Source organism: Coenobita brevimanus, chromosome 17 (genome assembly GCF_032717465.1).
Source record: "Coenobita brevimanus isolate Jiangsu-jjx chromosome 17, ASM3271746v2, whole genome shotgun sequence".
Taxonomy (NCBI): domain Eukaryota; kingdom Metazoa; phylum Arthropoda; class Malacostraca; order Decapoda; family Coenobitidae; genus Coenobita; species Coenobita brevimanus.
In genome coordinates this window covers 24,384,545-24,398,174 of record NC_136970.1, presented here as the reverse complement: position 1 = coordinate 24,398,174, position 13,630 = coordinate 24,384,545, and the positions used below count along the sequence as shown (strand labels likewise).

Here is a 13,630-nt window from a genome sequence, read left to right as displayed (position 1 = left end):
CTCTTGCATTAGAGAGTTGGACAGAAAAGGGATGAGAGTTTGCTGATAGACGGGTGCTACACACCCGTCGTAAAGGTGGAGGGATGCATGCAGACAGTTCAGAGGAGCAGTGACCATCGAAGTAGCAATAGAAAAGAGATAAAGATGCAACAGTGCGACGAAGAGACAGAGGTTGAAGGGAGTCAGTATTGAGAAGAGCTGTATGTGTGGAGCCTCCCAACACATGAGAGTTGTACTCCACACAGGGGCGGATAATACCCCTGTGTAGAGTCAACCATTGTGCAGGAGTAAAGAAGGAACGGAGTCGGCTTAGGACACCCAATCTCTCGGAAGCAGATTTTACAAGACATGTAATATAGTTTTTCCAAGATAAGTCTCGAGTAAATGAAACCACAAGCATGTTCAATGATGATGCAGGATTAAGCTGAATATTATTAAACATTAGTGTATATACCTGTGGAAGATTTTGTCGGGTTGATAGGTGTAAAAACTGAGTGTTTGATGCATTAAAAACAACGAGATTATTTTTACCCCAGTCAGAGATACGAACCAAGTCAGACATTAGGTGTGCCATAGCCTCATCCTGAAGTAACTGCTGAGATGGACGTTGCGGGAACCGAATGGAAAGGTGAAGGGTGGAGTCATCAGCACAAGAGTGGATAGGGTTAGATGTACAACTTAGAAGGTCATTGATGAATAAAAGGAAGAGAGTTGGTGATAGGACAGAGCCCTGAGGAACACCACTGTTGATAGATCTAGGAGACGAACGATGGCCATCTACAACAGCGGCTATAGAACGACCAGAAAGGAAGCTATAGATGAAGGCACAGATAGAAGGATAGAAACCGTAAGAGGGCAGTTTGGAAATTAAAGATTTATGCCAGACTCGATCGAAAGCCTTTGAGATGTCAAGTGCAATGGCAAAGCTTTCGCCAAAGTCCCGAAAGGAGAATCACCAGGAGTCTGAAAGGTAGGTTGAGAATACCGCCAGTGGAGTGTCCCTGAAGGAACCCATACTGACGATCAGAAAGAAGGTTGTGACAGTAAAGATGCTTTAAAATTTTTCTATTAACATCCTGTATCTCAAAAGTTTTCGAGTCAATTCTTAAAGCAACTGGACGATAGTTAGAGGGTTGGGAATGGTCACCCATCTTTGGGACTGGCTGAATGAGAGCAAACTTCCAGCAAGAAGGAAAGGTACAAGTTGATAGACAAAGGCGAAAGAGTTTGCCCAGGCAGGGTGTAAGCACAGAAACACAGTTCTTGAGAACAACAGGAGGGACTCCATCAGACCCATATGCCTTATCAGTATTGAGGCCAGCAATGGCAGAAAATACATCAGCTGAAGAAATTTTAATGTCAGCCATGAGGAAGTCAGAGGGAGGAAGTGATGGAAGAACAGCACCGAAATTGTCTAAGGTGGAAATGGAGGAGAAAGTCTGAGCGAAGAGTTCTGCTTTATCAGTAGAAGAAATAGCTACAGAGTAGTCAGAGTAGAAACGATAAGGGAAGGATGATGAGGTAAAGTTGTTAGAAAGGTTTTTGGCAAGGTGCCAGCAGGAGCGGGAAGAATTCGAGTTGGAGAATTGAGAGCATTTAGTATGGATGAAATTATTTTTGCAGAGCGAAGAACAGACTTAGCACGATTCCGGGCAGAAACGTATAAAAGATGTGATTCATGGGTGGGTTGGCTCCGGTACCTTTTATACGCCCTCTCCTTGTTGCGGACAACATTAGAACAAGCGTGATTAAACCAAGGCTTTCTTGCACTAGCCAGAGAATATGAGAAAGGAATGTATGGTTCCATGCCCGAGAGAATAACCTCCGTAATGCGCAAGGCACACTCTGATGACTCCCGGCCATGGAAGCAATAATCATTCCTGGGAAAATAAAAAAAGTACTGCCTGAGGGCCTCCCAATCCGGAGCTCCAAAGTGCCACAGACGACGTTTCTTTGGAGGGTCCACAGGCCGTACCGGAGCAATAGGACAGGTTAAGATGATAAGGTTGTGATCGGAGGAGCCCAACGGAGAGAAAAGATTAACAGTGTAAGCAGAAAGATTAGTAGTAAGGAGGAGGTCAAGTATGTTGGAGCTCTCTCCAAGGCGGTCATGGATACAGGTAGGGTACTGTACAAGCTACTCTAGGTTATTAAGAATAGAAAAGGTGTAGGCTAGTTCACTAGATGGATCAGTGAAAGAAGAGGAGAGCCAAAGGTGGTGGTGAACATTGAAATTTCCTAGAATGGAGAGAGAGAGAGAGAGAGAGAGAGAGAGAGGGGGGGGGGGGACTAGAGTAACTGACTATGTGTGTGTGTGTGTGTAGTTATTAGAAGTAGAAGACTAGGAAGACCAAATACAAGGCAATAAAGAATATTGTAAAGGAGGACATGTCGAAAACAGATAGGGTGGAGAGAGGTTTCACACGCACACACGCACACACACACACACAAAAACACACACACACACACACACACACACACACAAAATTTTTTATCTATATCAGTCTATCTGTCTGTCTACCTGTCTGTCAGCCTATCTATCTATCTGTCAGCTATGTATGTTGTTACGGGACAGAGAAAACTGTCCCGCAAAGTTCCAGGTTCAAAACAAAAGAGGTAAAATTACAAGTTAAAGTGTAATGCTGAAACTAACAACTAAACATTCAGGACTCATAATAATGTAATGGCAAAAACAGGTTAAATATATGGTTAACTGCAATAGCCTCTATTAACAGGAAATTAACAAGTGTAAATTTATCTAAGTAAGCCCTGATAAAATGAAAAAATCGGATAATGCTCAGTTAATGCAACATATATATTACAGATACAAAATATTATTACTACTGGCTGACAGCAAAAACACATGAATCACAAACACCTCACTAGGCCTATGAATTAACACCTTATACTACACATGATAAGAAAAAATGTAATAACACTTATACTCAAATTACACAGCTGCTAGATGGCTGGAGACTTCCTGAGCACTCACAAAAATAATAACAACTGTACAGGGGAGGACAGAGATGTGAGCAAAATGAGGAGTAGATCTAAGTGGCAATTAATGCAGAGACTGAGCTCATTATATAGGGGCCGGCAAAGCTTGATACAACTTGTAAGAAGGACACGCAAATGAAGCCATAGGGGACAAAGAGTTGACAATCCTGCTCTGAACAACAGAAAGAACGACTTACTCTACTATAAGGGAGAGAAGGAGGGAGTGAGGTAGAACACGCTCGTGATCAAACATGCAGCATACTGTACGTTAGAATTATACAAAGGATGATGAAATCATAGGCTTTGTAACACCTCCCCACAAAGAAAAAGAAATTTACAAAGGAGATTTCTTATTACTCTAACACAATCTGTCTAAAGTCTAGATAAGCAATCTGCAATAACATTTTCTTTCCCCTTGATATGTTGTATGTCTAATGAATACTCCTGAAGAAGTAGACTCCATCTTGTCAACCTCTAATTTTTATCTTTAAACTTACTAAGGAATTTCAGTGGGTTATGATCGGTATAAATGACTATGGGGTCAAAACCAGAAAACAAATAAAATGAAAAATGCTGTAAATCCAAAATCAAGGCCAAAAGCTCTTTCTCAATAGTTGAGTAGTTCTTTTGAGGTGGAGTGAACTTCTTACTGTAATAAGATACAGAGTGTTCAATACCCTGATCATCCTCTTGCAGCAAAACAGCTCCAGCTCCTGTATCACTTGCATCAACAGCAATCTTAAAAGGCTTAGCAAAATTTGGAGTAGCGAGCACTGGCTGACTTAATAGGATAGCTTTAAGTTTGCTGAAGGAGGATTCACAGTTATCGGTCCAGACAAATTTAACTCCCTTTTTCAGTAGGTCTGTAAGTGGTGATACAAGAACTGAAAAGTTAAGAACAAATCTCCGGTAATAACCTACCATTCCCAAAAATCTTTGTAGCTCTTTCCTACTTTTAGGTCTGGGAAGATCACTTATAACCTGAACCTTAGCTCCTGGTGGTGCAACGTGTCCATCACCAATTACGTGCCCAAGGTACTGAACTTTAGCTTGACCAAACTCACACTTTGATAAATTAGCTACAAGATTAGCCTGAACCAAACGCTCAAGAAATTTACTGACATGGCATAGGTGATCTTTCCAGTTGTCACTGAAGTTTAATACATCATCAATATAAACAACACACCCTGCCAAACCCTCTGTTACAACATTCATGAGCTTCTGAAATGTGGCTGGTGCATTCTTCATACCATATGGAATTACAGAACATGCAAAAGTCTTTCCTAATGTTACAAAACATGAGATCTCCCTAGCACATTCAGTCATAGGTACTTGCCAGTATCCCTTTAACAAATCAAACTTACTTATGTACCTAGCCTTTCCTATCTTGTCTATGCAATCTTCCACGCGAGGGAGAGGGTAAGTCTCTGTTTTGGTTATCTGATTAACACGTCTGTAGTCGATGCAAAGCCGCTGTGACCCACCTGGCTTAGGGACTCGAGTGACAGGAGAACTCCACTCGCTCTGACAGGGCTCAATCATCTTGTGGTCCAACAGGTAGCCAAGCTCCTTCTGGATGAGAGGAACTTTCACTGGTTTCACACAGTAAGGAGGCAGTTTAATTGGCTTTGCGTCTCCAACATTGACATCATGCATCAACATAGTGGTTTTTCCTGGAGTAGCACGGAACACTTGCGGGTACTCCTGCAGTAATGCCGAAAACTCCTGCCTTTCCTCAGGAGCTAGATGAGAAAGCTTAGTCTGGAGATCATTCATGATATCAGGATTCTTCCCCAAACTATCACTCATGCTCATGCTGCATGGCCGAACTTCACTTGCAGACTCGGGTGGAACAGCTACAGTGCAGACTGGGTTATTTTCGTCCCGCATGTGATATAACTTTAGCATGTTGATGTGACAAAGTTGCTTGTTCTTTCTACGATCTGGTGTGGCGATGACATAGTTGACATCACTGAGTTTCTTCTCCACGAAATAAGGACCACTAAACTTGGCTTGAAGAGGTTGCCCATGCACTGGTAGCAGAATCAAAACCTAATCTCCTGGCTGAAAGTGGCGTAACCTGGACTTCTTATCATACCAAGTCTTCATCTTCTCCTGAGCAGCTCCTAAATTCTCTCTTGCCAGCTGTAAAGCAGTGGACAGCCGTTCTTTGAACTTCATCACATACTCCAGCAGGTTGACGTCATCTTTCTCCGACAGCCAGCATTCCTTGAGTAACTTAAGGGGTCCTCTTACTTCATGGCCAAACAGTAGTTCAAAGGGTGAGAAGCCCAGTGATTCATTTGGAGATTCTCTTGCGGCAAATACAACGAATGGAAGACCTTTATCCCAGTCTTTCTGATGTTCCAAACAGTATTTCTTGAGCATCGATTTGAGTGTTTGATGATATCTCTCCAACGCTTCTTGTGTCTGGGGATGGTAAGCTGAAGACGTGATCTGGGTGATGCCCAACTCTTTCAGAGACTGCGAAAACATTTGACATGAAACTACTTCCCCGGTCTGACTGTACCTCCTTGGGCAGACCAAACTTGATGAAGAACCCTAGCATTTCCTTAACCACGTTCTTTGCTGAGATATTTATTTCTAAGTGGAATGGCTTCAGGATAACGAGTAGCCATATCAATCAGGGTCAACACATAAGAAAATCCTGAAGAAGTCTTAGGAAGAGGGCCCACAATATCCACCAACACACGGGTGAATGGCACCTCAAAAGGAGGAATGGGAACTAGAGGTGCAATCTTTTCGGTCTGATTACACTTCCCCACAACTTGACAGGTGTGACAACACTTACAATACCAGGAAACATCTTTGAAGATACCTGGCCAGTAGAAGTGTTTCAAAATGCGTGCCACAGTCGTCCTCACTCCAAGGTGTCCTGCCAAACTGGAATCATGAGCCACTCTAATGATATCTTGCCTACAAACACGAGGGATGACAACTTGATGTACAACCTCCCATTCACAGTCAGCTGATGCTGTTGGGGGTCTCCACTTCCTCATAAGTACTCCTGACTTTATATAATAACAAGTAGAAACACCAGCTGACTCTTCTTCACTGCAAGCAGAGTTAGCTAGACCTTTCAACTCAGGGTCAGCAACCTGCAACTCAACCAACTCTTGACGAGACAAATTATCAACACTACGGGGTACTGCCTCATCTGGTGAGTGGTCCAAATTAGCAAGAAAAGTGTCAGCTAGGATAACATCATCATCATCATTATCCTCTAAGTCACCAGTAACTTTAGACTTAGCCCTAGTGACAGCACATGCAGAGAACACATCAGGGACATCACAATCCTGAGTCGCTGCCATTGGCTCACTAGAGAGCTGAGGAGCTGGACACACTTGACTTCCACCAATATCATTTCCAAGTAAGAAAGTTTCACCTGACATTGGGAGTGTCTCAACCAACTCAACCATAACGGAACCATTAACAAAACCAGACTCTAAATTCACTCTGCACAGAGGGACAGAGAAGTAATTATTCCCTACACTTTGTAAGATTACAGTTTCATCAGCGGAATTAACATTAGAGCCTAGAACACTGGTCAGCATAAGGGATTGGCAAGCACCTGTATCACGGTATATTTTAACTGATTTCCTGTCATTACTGTCCAGAGGACTGACAAAACCATCAGACAGGAAATTAGCACATGAACTCTTGAGAGTGTCACCCACGTTACTGCTCAAAAGAGGAGCTCCATCATGAGAATTTAATTTACCCCTCAAAGCAGGTTCAGTTAACTCAGCTATAGAATTCTGGGAACTCTTAAGGGTGGACACTAGACCAATTGACTGAATATTTAAATACTCCTTTTTGTTCACATCACGCTGTCTCCTGAAATATTTCTCCGTAGTATGACCAAGTTTACTACAATAATTACATTTACTTTTCTGAAATCTAGAGGTGAAGCTGGTATTTACTTCCTGAGAAACATCATCTTTATTCTCTTTCCTGTTACCTGTACTCTGAGTAGAGGCAACGTACTTACTCTCAGCTTTCCTTTTTTCTTTAGAATATCTCTTGTGAGTGAGAACATATTTACCAGCTAAAACTGCAGCATCAGACAAATTATCTATTCTTCTCTCATCAAGATACAGGCTTACATCTTTATTAATACACCTTTTGAAGTCCTCCAGCAAAATCATCTGCTTAAATTTACCAAAATCAGAATCGACATTATTAGAATTTAACCACTGCTCTAACAGATCTTCTTTGATTTTTGCATACTCAACATGGGATTGCTTATCTTGCTTGTAAGTTGTCCTAAATTTTACTCTATAGGCTTCAGGAACAAGCTCATAGGCCTTAAGAATCAAGCTCTTAACTACATCATAATTATCAGATTGATCCTGAGGCAAAGATGCATAAGTTACTTGAGCTTTACCGGTGAGAACAGTTTGAAGGAGTACTGGCCAATACTTTTTGGGCCAATTAAAACCTGTAGCTACCCTCTCAAACAACTGAAAATACTTTGATAAATCAGATTCATTATAAGGAGGGACAAGTTTAACATTTTTAGCCACATGAAAATCATCAAAGCTAGATGATCCAGTTCCACCTTGTTTCATGCGATACTCATGGTCTGCTTGAATCCTAGCTAGTTCAACTTGTGCCTCCTGAATACGAGCCTGAGACTCAGCCTCCTTAGCACGGGCCTCCTGCAGGGCTAGCTGTAACTTAGCTAATTCAATCTGCATTTGCTCATTTGGAGGAGTTACATTAAACAAGCTTTCATTAATCATGTCGACAATTTGATCTTTAGAATGATGAGAACGAACAACAATTCCCAATTGTTGAGCAACAAGCTTAAGTTCATTCTTTGTTCTGTTTTCTACATCACACACTGTTTGCACATTTGATAAAAAATCTTTGGCTTCATCAAGCGTAGTAATAGTAGACATCATGAATAAATCACAGTCACAAAATATCAAGCAATATCCTTATGATAATATCCTGAATATCCTGGCGAGGGCGCCAAATTTATGTTACGGAACAGAGAAAACTGTCCCGCAAAGTTCCAGGTTCAAAACAAAAGAGTTAGGTAAAATTACAAGTTAAAGTTTAATGCTCAAACTAACAACTAAACATTCAGGACTCATAAGGATAATGTAATGGCAAAAACAGGTTAAATATATGGTTAACTGCAATTGCCTCTATTAACACGAAATTAGCAAGTGTAAATTTATTTAAGTCAGCCCTGATAAAATGAGAAAACCGGATAATGCTCAGTTAATGCAACATATATATTACAGATACAAAATATTATTACTACTGGCTGACACCAAAAACACATGAATCACAAAAACCTCACTAGGCCTACGAATTAACACCTTATGCTACACAGTACAAGAAAAAATGTAATAACACTTATACTCAAATTACACAGCTGCTAGATGGCTGGAGACTTCCTGAGCACTCACAAAAATAATAACAACTGTACAGGGGAGGACAGAGACGTGAGCAAAATGAGGAGTAGATCTATGTGGCAATTAATGCAGGAACTGAGTTCATGATATAGGGGCCGGGAGAGCTTGATACAACTTGTATGAGGGACGCGCAAATGAAGCCATAGGGGTCAAAGAGTTGACAATCCTGCTCTGAACAACAGAAAGAACAACTTACTCTACTATAAGGGAGAGAAGGAGGGAGTGAGGTAGAACACGCTCGTGATCAAACATGGAGCATACTGTACGTTAGAATTATATAAAGGATGATGAAATCATTGGCTTTGTAACAATGTATATATATATATATATATATATATATATATATATATATATATATATATATATATATATATATATAGATAGATAGATAGATAGATATAGATAGATATATATATAGATAGATAGATGGATATAATTATACAAAACACCGAAAAAACAGTCTTTACTTGCTGCTTTGACCACTTGGTTTCATTCTATTAGGCCACAGTATTATTGTTTTATGGTTAGGTTATGTCTGTTATGTAGCTGGGATTAACAACCATGAGATACAATGATACTCAAATATGCATCTATATACACTGCCTCTGACTTCTTGAGTACCAACCACTGACTTGTTAGCAGCTACAGTACACCTCCATTGTCAAAAAGAGCCACTTGGTATACAAACACAGAAATAAATAGAACAAAAAGTGCGATATCTGGAGAAAAATCGAGGTAGGTCCAGTCCCTAAATAGATACCTTTAATTCGACGTTACTTGGCCTACTGTAGGTATTATGTTCGTCCCTCTTGCCACTAGGCCACCATAGCCCCATTTAGAACAAAACATCCCTGGTGAAGTGACTGACGAAGTGCCCAGGACTGCTCTGTTGGTGTGAGGATGGTGAGTACCCACAAAAGTTCTATACGGCTGGGGTAAATATTAAGAGGTAAGTTCGGTTATGCATGTGCCTCACTCACGGCCAGTCGAGGCTTGGTATTGTGCCTGCAGTTTTCAAGACACCAGGGTCACTATTTTTTTATTTTTTTCAAGGGACTCCTCACCCTTTCTCTCTCTTTGTGGTTCCAGAAAGTTGGTAAATAAAACATCAGCATATCATCACATCACTCACTCTATCTTCCTGTTTTCTGCCCAGCTGTTGGCATCTGTAGCAACGAAGGCGTGGCAGCAGGCACCATAGAGCGCAAACTACCCCCTTCAAGGCCTTCCAGCACCGCCCCCTCCCGGCAGGATCTGTACGAGGCAGCCGAGGACCTGTGGGCAAAAGCACTTGCCCTCAACACACTGGCTCCGGAGTTCCAGTACCAGAATAACACGGAGGTGGCAGCGCAGGTTGGCGGAGAGGCAACCTTCAGCTGCTATACCTATCACCTATCTGACGAAATGGTGAGAGGGGCTGAAACATGAATAGGTGATATAATGGTGTGTGTGTGTGTGTGTGTGAGAGAGAGAGAGAGAGAGAGAGAGAGACTTGATGTCACTCACTCAGTATCCCTCCCTTCTTTCTTGCTGTCAGTTCCTGTAATGGACTCTCTCTCTCTCTCTCTCTCTCTCTCTCTCTTAACATAAGCCCCTGTGGAGTTGGTGGTGGTCACTTCCGCAACCTTTGCCAAAATGGATGGTATTTGTTTTCACCGAGGGAACGTGGGCCTAAGGTATTACTGAGGCTTTTATATTTGGCGGAGAAACCGTGATGCAGTGAGAGAGAGAGAGAGAGAGAGAGAGAGAGAGAGAGAGAGAGGAGGTGGGTTTGTGGTTTTACAAAACTTTAAAGGATATGATGAAAGGACTTTAGACAAAAATAAAGGAACAGGAAGGCACAGACATGTGAGAACCACTAACCACGAAAAACGAAAAATGAAAATACACACACGTAACAAAAATCAATGTTGAGGACAAGAGTTATCTTTGGCAGGTGATACACTATATAGCAAAGAAAATTTTCAAAGGTTTTGCTGCATATCAGGTATATAGTAATGGGAACATATTCGTACCAACATTGTTCAGACTGTGTTAAGTATTGTGTATATGGGTTATGATCCATTGTGACAAGTGGAAAGGTTGGGTGAGATACACACAGGTTAGAGCTTGTGTTCTTAATTTTTTTTTTAATATTAGAATAAAAATAGAATTCATGCTCTAACCTGCGTCTCTCTCTCTCTCTCTCTCTCTCTCTCTCTCTCTCTCAACCTCTATACGTGTAATGTTTTCAGGTAGCATGGTTGAAGAGGGACAACGACCAGCTGCTGACGGTGAGGCAGCAGGTGTATGTGCCGGAGGAGAGGTTTTCAGTCGTGCACAGGGACCATGCAGATGTACGTCACATTTTATATACAGTAACAATACTGTCACGGGGTTTTTAAAATAAATGCAATATTAAATGATAATGTTCGGTAATACTGAAGAGCAGTACAATGATTTGTCTTATGAAAATCAAGCAATGATTACTTTATTCTGGCTTGCTTCACCGATTCTCTCAGGACGAGAATTTATAAACTTTCTCAACAGTACACAGCAGAGACTAATTACTTACAAATGCTGTTTATTAGTACTGTTAGCCTCTGGAGAAAGTGGCTTCACCCCTGACAATAAATAACTAATACTATTAATGATATCAGGTTCTTGCTGATGCGCTAACTCCTAGAAGGCACAATGGATTTTAAGCTTAATACAACAAGACTGGCCCAAGTATCAGTTATGAATAGCAAAGCGTTTATGCAAGCTAGGAGCTATAAAGGAAATAAGCTTAGTTATGGAGAAATGAAACACGAGTTCACATTACATTAAGCCTGAGAAAAAGAGAACTGTTAAATTTATTGATTACAAAGAAATAAATTTAACATTACATTTCGAAATGAATTCAAAATAAAGAGATCGCACTCACTCACTCACTCAAAAGCTAGACTCTTAAACCTAGGAAAACAACATGCGGCGCACCCGGTTGGCATGTGAGGGAACAGCACCTTAACTAAACTCTTAAGTCTAGGAAAACGAAAAGAAAATACTGGTCAAAGAGTGGACTAAGCAGATGACTGGGCGTCGTTACTGGAAGGACACTGCACTCGCTTAAGTCTCTCGCCTCTCACAGTATGTGGAAATCATGAACGGCGGCACTACGCTCTGGCCCAACCTGTTTTCGTAGTGCTCAAACCTCGACTGACTAACTCGTGGGAAAGAAGGAAGCGCTGTGGCCGCATTTCTAGCGGCTAGAATGAGCGAAACACGCCCAAAACAAATCGCTCAGAGGAAGCACTAATGTCTCACACAAAGACGATCACTTATGACAGTGAAAAATTGGTTTGAAAAGACTCCCGACCGAATGAGCGGTTAACTGAACGATAAACTGGGATTCCACTAGAGTTCGCTGTTTCCCACAAAAGCCAATGTCACTAGTCGACTCGTGACAAATACCCATATGTATATCTTTCATTCAGTCAGTTCTATTAATCTTAGTTACTGAATACACCCAACTTATAGACTGGTTGGATTTCTTTCGTATTCACCAAGTTACTTCATTCTTCTTCTTGTTTTTGTATCGCCACATCATTTTCGAAAGTGGTAAATAAAGCTGGAATGATAACCAGGTTACCTTTACATGTGTTCGGTACATTATGGTTGTAAGAAATATTTGGAGCTATTCTTATTTCTTAATTACGCGAGACAGCTATAATAATTTTAAGTTAGTTTTGAGGACTACATTTTAAAATTTTATATTCAGTTTATTTCTTTGTTTTTCTTCTCAGAGTTTGATGATGCATGTTCCAGTATTTTCATTTTTTTTTTTTTTTTTTTTTTGCATGTTCATATTTTCACAAATTTGTGCCACATTTTTTTGAGTTCTGCTTTTACTAATACTGATTCAGATGCATAATGTTTTTGCCTATGACACTTCAGCCTGCTACTTCACTTTTATTTTAATTCATGTTAGGAACAGCTCTCTCTCTCTCTCTCTCTCTCTCTCTCATGTATCCAAAAGGTCTCCCCGAAGGTGATTAAGTCCAATGGCAGCCAAAACAAAATCTTTTTACTCGATCTATTTTAACTGTAGAGTAGAAAGGCATTACATAGACTCTTTATTCTAACAACCACCAGACAATTTTATTCAGCCAAGGGAACGCTCTCCACCTCTGGCCTCCAAAGGGTTAATGTACAGTAGCGGACAAGATTTGGCCTAATAATTCACCTCTCCTGCTTGTGACTCTCCTCTGATGACTAATATTCCTAAACTGAGAGACTCAATATGTTTTTCTGTACATAAATGATTTTCACTGCATCAGGGAGGAAAGTGATGGACCTGCCCCAATTGTGAAGCAGTCAGTGAAATAGTAAGTGACTGTGTGGTATATCTTATGACAGAGATCAGTTATTTTTAGGCTGGTACAAGGAAGCCATGGAATGCTACTGGTTTGGCCATTATCACTCATGGCAATATATGCAGATGTATGTGAAAATGTGTGAATAACGAGATTAGTATTTGGTTATAACTCTCTCTCTCTCTCTCTCTCTGCAGGCGTGGGAGCTGTGGGTGAAGGACGTGCAGGAGGTGGACACAGGTCAATATGAGTGTCAACTTACTACCAATCTGCCTGTGTCATATTTCTTCACACTCACAGTCACGCGTAAGTACAGCCGTAAGTAGATCCGATAGCAGATGCATAAGTACACCTGAGAGTAGGTGTGTAAGTATATCAGCAAGTAAATGCGTAAGTAGATGCGTTAGCAGTCTGGTTTGTGTATTAGTATGCTCGTGAGTACATCTGTAAGTAGATTCATAAGTGGATGCACCAATAGAGTGGCATGTATATTCGTCAGTATATCTGTAAGTAAATCCTTAAGTAAATGTGTGAGTACATTCCCTAAGTAAGTATGTAAATAGATTGGTAGATCTATAAATAGATCCATAAGTAAATGTGTAAACAGATATTTTGTAAGCAGATAAGTAAGAAGACTGTCGTGTATAATGGTATGAATAGTGTTGAGTAATCTGTAAGTAAATACATAAGCCTGTATTATTCGTAGGTAGATTAGTAGAGCCGCCAGTAAATAAGATTTGTAAGTAGATGCATGGCCGCCAGGTAGCGGCTATACACGCAAGAGTTTTTCCGCCATCATTTGAGTCGGTCGCCATTTCATCTCAGAACCAAAGGGTAGGAAGGGAGTCT

At 40.9% G+C, this 13,630-nt stretch overlaps 1 pseudogene; it reads left to right on the top strand.

Moving 5' to 3' along the window:
- The window catches only part of LOC145391133 (lachesin-like), a 59,677-nt pseudogene that overhangs the window by 4,105 nt on the left and 41,942 nt on the right, over positions 1–13,630 (top strand).